The 5725-nt window shown below is 48.3% G+C and overlaps 1 long non-coding RNA gene across 1 annotated transcript; it reads right to left on the bottom strand.

Annotated features, from left to right (window-relative positions):
* Window positions 1-3014: 3014 nt before the first annotated feature.
* Window positions 3015-4838, bottom strand: LOC311583580. Its single transcript, XR_014774590.1, has 4 exons — window positions 4719-4838; window positions 4423-4533; window positions 3909-4035; window positions 3015-3186 (listed from the first exon to the last, which is right to left on the bottom strand). It is a non-coding gene; the product is annotated as an uncharacterized lncRNA (long non-coding RNA).
* Window positions 4839-5725: the final 887 nt, after the last annotated feature.

Raw genomic sequence — 5725 nt, 5'->3', positions numbered from 1 at the left:
CTGCGCATACAACTGCTGAACTGGGGAGTGGGGAGACGGAACTGCGTTAGGCCCTCTAAGATTGTGGCTGTTGGCTTTAAAATTTTTTTTTTTTTTAAGTACAACGTACATCAGAAGGCTGTTGGTGGAATTCCCAGAGTTGCTAACTGCCATGTCTTTAATGAGTCCCCTAAAACTTAATCCCAGATGCATGTGTTGGAAGCATTTGGAGACGGGGCCTGTGGGTTAAGCTGGGGTTAGATGAAGCCACGAGGACAGAGGTTCCCTAAAATCAATGCCTCATACAAAAAGGGAAGGAAGCCTCGGCTTTTCACCCTTACCACTGTGGAATGTCTACCTTGTTATGAGGCCACAGGAAGGCCCTCATCAGAGACAGTCCCTTCACCTCAGACTTGGCCTCTGAGGTGACAGAGGGTAGCACAGTCAAATGCTGACTCCCTGACCTCAAGCTGTGACCAAGTGTGTGTGCAACAAACCTCTGTTTGTGAATTACCCAGCCTCGGGCATTCCGTTACACAACACAAGATGAACTTAGACCTGCCTCTCTACTATGTTGGGGCAGAACAGAGTTCAGTCCTTTCCTTTCCAGGTCTCTTTTCAGTCCTTTCCTTTCCAGGTCTCTTTTCTGGGCTAAGCATCCCAAACTCTCAGGATATAATAACCACAATACTGGCCGAGACCAGGCCTGAATTAGCATGTGTAAGTCCAGAAAAAGAGACAAGGAGAGGCATGCGTGAAGACGTACTCATTTCCTTCCCAGAAGCAAGCAAACAAATGATTGCCAGTATTTCAGTAATTCAGCTGGGCTGGAGAGACGGCTCAGCTGTTAAGAACACTTCCTGTTCTTGCAGAGATCCCAGGCGTGATGCTCATAACCCACACCAGGCAGCTTATCCTACCAACTTCACTTGCTGGAGTTCTGATACCTTCTTCTAGCACCCAAAAGTACATGCATTCATGAAGTGCCCATAAACACACACACACACTCTCTCTCTCTCTCTCTCTCTCTCTCTCTCTCTCTCTCTCTCTCTCTCTCTCTCTCTCTCTCTCACACACACACACACACACACACACACACACGCACGCGCGCACACACACACTATAAATATAAAAAATTTTAATTAAATTATGTCTTCATTCTGATCTGCTACTAATTATGTGCGTGGACATGTGCTACGAGAACACGCATACCCACCTGTCAAATTTACTCATTTGGACTCACAATTAAGCTATTGGAAAGAGAAGCTTTCATGAGAAGTTGACTTTTTAAAATTATATGTTTGAGTGTATCAATAAGCCTTCATCGTCAGTCAAAAGGATGAAACCAGTTTAGAAGCCAAACCAACCGTTGCCACCAAGCTCCCAGTATAAGCAGGCAGCAGATGTTGCACACACACTTGGTCACAGCTTGAGGTCAGGGAGTCAGCATTTGGCTGTGCTGCCCTCTGCCACTCTCTTGGAGATCCTAAGCTTGTAGCCTGTTGCACCTGCCTGTGTGAGTGTTAACACTTGCTCCATAGGCTTCTCTGGATGGCTTGGGGGAGTTGATGCGTTTGAGGTGAATGCTCAGCCCTGTCAGGGGAACTGCGATGTCTCATGCAAGTAAACAGTGTGATGGCCTCGAGGGACTTGGCTGAGTAGACGTGTGGATCTGAACACTGACCCAGGCTGGCTGTGCTAGCAGCAGAGGCTATGAAGGAACTGTTGGCACAGAGCCTGCTCTGTTAGCATAGAACATTACTCATTCATTAGTGTTGTCTACCTGCTGTGTGGCCGGGGCTGGCCATGGAGAAATCCGCGGCTTAGCAAGAACTGTAATTTGGTGAACTCTAACAATTTCCCACAGTAGTATGAAACCCCAGGGGAAGGTTTCATTCCACTCTGATTCCTAAACAATCTTGATTCTCCACTTAACACCAAACCAGCGTTCTCTGGGGCTGAGCGCTGTTGAGTTATGACTCCAAGATGTTGTGGTTCTGGGATCTGGAAGCCCTTCCTGCCAACTTGGTCAAACGGCTGAGAGTTCACAGTCTTTTGGGACATATACTGGCAAGGACTGACTGCAGGATACCTTCAGCAGAGAGAGTGAGAGTGACCTAGGCTTTGGCTTCCTTGTCTATAACAAAGATGAGCTCTCCCACCTCGAGAATGTTAATACATAGGTGGTGAGATCCCTCTTTTCCATGAGTATCTCAGACTGTCCCAGTATTTCTTAAATTTTTTTGTTTGGTTGGTTGTTTTTTGTTTTGTTTTTCTTTATTTTGCTTTGAGGCATAACCCAGCTGAGAACCAAATTAAAGTAGTGGTGCCTATATATGAAAAATGCAAACAGATGCAGGAAGTCTGGCCCACTGTGTGCCAAGCATCTGCTCAGGACTGTCATGAGCTACTTATTCCTTGAGCAACCCTGGGGGGCTATTGAGTATTGCCAAATAAAACAATGAAGCCTGGGAAGACAGATGGCTCCGACAATGGGCATCATTAAGAGTGACTGATGGACCCAGGCCTGGTGGCGCACGCCTTTAGTCTCAGCACTCAGGAGGCAGAGGTAGGTGGATCTCTGAGTTCAAGACCAGCCTGGTCTACAGAGTGAGTTCTAGGACAGCCAGGGCTATATAGGGAAACCCTGTCTCAAAACACAAATAGAACAAAACAAAGAGTGTCTGACTGATGGGGTGGCCACAAGCAACAAGTACTGATTCTCTCACAATTCTAGGGTCTGGATCCAAACCAGAGGTCAGAGTGGAGCAGGAGAAAGTTCTCATGGTCTTTACAGCCTACGTTGGTTGCACACCAACAATTTTTGTGGTTATTGGAAATCTCTGGCATTTCTTCACTGGCAGATGAATAGCTCCAGTCTCTGCCCTCATTGTCTGTTCCTTTCTGACTGTTCCCCGCTTTGTATGTGTCTTCTTCCCCTACTTAACACAGTGCTTGGTCACGTTAATTTGGCCCAATAATGACCTCACGTTAAGTGGATTATAGCTGTGAAGGTTCTATTTCCAACAAAGGTCACCTCTGTGGTGGTGGGACTGAGGACCTCACGTGTGTCTTTGGAGACACAGTAAGCAGTCAAGTCCTGAGCCTGACTCGTTAGTCGCCACACTGAGTTCCATCCTTGAAGCAGGTGTACAATCACCCAACAACTACGTCTTCCTCACAGATGCCTCTCTGCCTTCCACATCCCTGTGTGGTAGAAAGAGAAAGGTGAAAAGTGTCCCCTCAGTCTCTCCACAGGGGTGTGAATGCTGTTCATGAGAGGGTGGCCCTAATGTGTCCCAAGGACCCAGCTGTTAATCCCACATGGAAGATGAGGGGGTCCATGCATTCAGACAGCAATGGTGAGCATGTGAGCTGCTAGTGAGTAGACCCCTATCATAGACCTGAGCCCCCAGGTAAGGGCAGGAGATCGGTCACAGCTGTTGGAAAGGAACAGCTGTTGGCAGGTAGTAAACTAACCATGCCTGTCATCATCTGATGCCTCCATGAGACCATAAAACTGTTTAATCATGGACTCATATTTGAAGACAGACCTTGAAGGAGCAAATGTCAGGTCAAAACCTGCTCCCTAAGCCTCTGTGTGCTTTCAGGCAAGTGTCTCGGCCTCCCTGGTGCTAAGTTCTCTATTTGGAAGATGCTACTATCACCCAGGACCAAGCAAGCACCCAATAAAGCCATCATTAAGAACAACAGCATTACTATGATAATGGCTTGGGAAAGACACCTGAGCACACCAGAGCTTGATGGTAGGTTGGCTTAATAAGAACATTTAACCCAGCCTTCTGTTGAGCACAGCTCTCAACAACAGCCACAGAAATCCTTTCAAGACCAGCCTGAATGACTTTGAAAGGAGCCAGCCTCTTGACACAGGTGTACTTTCAAGACCCAAATGTTTCTTGAGAAATTACATTTTTTTTCGAGTCTGCTATCCTCTCAACAGTAATTCAGGAATCCCAAAACCGAGGTGTTTGATCCTTTTCCTCTGAAAGGCTGAGATGAGGGAATGGTGTCCAAGGTCAGAGTCAGCTATAAGATCTGTTGGATAACAGAGAAAGGGACTCTGCAGGAGGGTGAACCCCCTGATGAGCCCCCTAACAAGGAATGAAGCTGGAGCCCAGACAGGATCTGGTTCACCCACACTTCTCACCAAGAGACCCGTGGATTTATTTCTGCACATTTTAACGACATCTATTTCTCCTAGGTACAGGTCTTCGTGCCCAGACTGTATGCATTCAAGACCAGTGTGAAGTGACGTGGCACCGTGCTACAGCTCTGGGCAAGTTACTTAACCTCTCCAAGCCTGTTTTCCCCATCTACCTAGAGAACACTAGGCCTACTGATGGAGCCCGCTCCAGATCTGGCCTTCTCTACCAGCGTTCTGCTTACTCACACTGAGAAGGCAGGCCAGGGCCCAACACAAACCTCAGCATTCGTGCCTGGCCAGCTTCACTGGGGCCTGGTCTGTGTGAGCTCGGCTTCTCTCTCGTCTCCATCTGCCTTCCTTTCCTGTGTTTCTCTCCACTTCTACAAGGCCTAGACATGGAGGTGGGAGACTTATGAAACATCCTTCTCTGGGAATTCTCAGAGTCCTGTTCCACCCCCTCCTCAGGTGGCAACAGAATTCTAAAATACCCCCTCTCTCCCCAGCCCCCCAGTGCGCCTCTTCTGCTGAGGCTGCAAGTCATCTCTGCTGCAGGTGGCAGGTTTTGCGGAGTCACCTTAGAGGGATCCTGCGCTTGCTTTCTTCTCACACAGACAAGACAATGCGCCTGATTGTCCCTCGGTTATTCAGTTATCATCGTTAAATGTTCAGCACATCCTGCCTGATCTTTCAGGTGTACCCTTGAGTCATAACAGTAACAGAACGTGTCAGAAATCTACTGTCTCCAACTGCCACATCCAACAATGTGACCTGTCAGGAAAACAGGTTCCACTTCCATCCCTGAGCCCCATCCAGCCTCCGTTGGAATTCTAGGCAGAGCGACAACACATCTACTGTGGATGAACTGGCTGATGCCATGGTGGCCCTATGACACAAGCTGTGGCTCAATCTTACCCTCCAGGGCTCTCAGCGTAAAGTATGTTCAAGGCTACAGGGCAAGTACAAGGCAAGTACAAGGAGTCCAAGACCAGGACTTGGAGCAGACTGCTCAAAGTGACAGGGACGACGCCTCTCCCACCGCTGTTGTATAGACTCACGACATCTCTTAGCCCCTTCATTAAATATGCAGGAGAGGAGCAATGAAGATTCTAGAAAAGGAGTAAGGGAGATTTTTGTCCAACACTGCCTTGACCGGATGTGTGTTGAACACATGCATCCCAAATAGCTACAGAGGCGATATGATTCCACCCGTGGGCGACAAGGCGCGATGTGTGTACTTAGCTTCTTGTTGCCTCAAAGCCAACACAGACGCCAAGTTCTACCTCAGAATTCAGGGCAAGGGGCGGGGGGAGGGTGCAGTCTAAGCACTGCGTTGAAAAATGTCTCCTGAGAAGGCAGGAAGCGTTAACCCCTACCACCTTTAGCTGTGGACACAGGTCCTTGTAGACTTACGATAAGGTCATTCTGTTAGGGAGCCACTGGGACAGAGACAGACACATAGGGAAGATAACACAGGTGGGGACTGCAGCCAGGGAATGACAGGGATTCCCAGAAACCATAGGAAATGAGGCAACAGCATAGGGTGGGGCGGGGGCCATCAAGTAAAGCTGCTGTCACACACGA

Source organism: Acomys minous, assembly GCF_964271855.1.
Source record: "Acomys minous genome assembly, chromosome: 2".
NCBI lineage: Eukaryota > Metazoa > Chordata > Mammalia > Rodentia > Muridae > Acomys > Acomys minous.
This window is presented reverse-complemented; position numbering and strand designations above follow the sequence as displayed.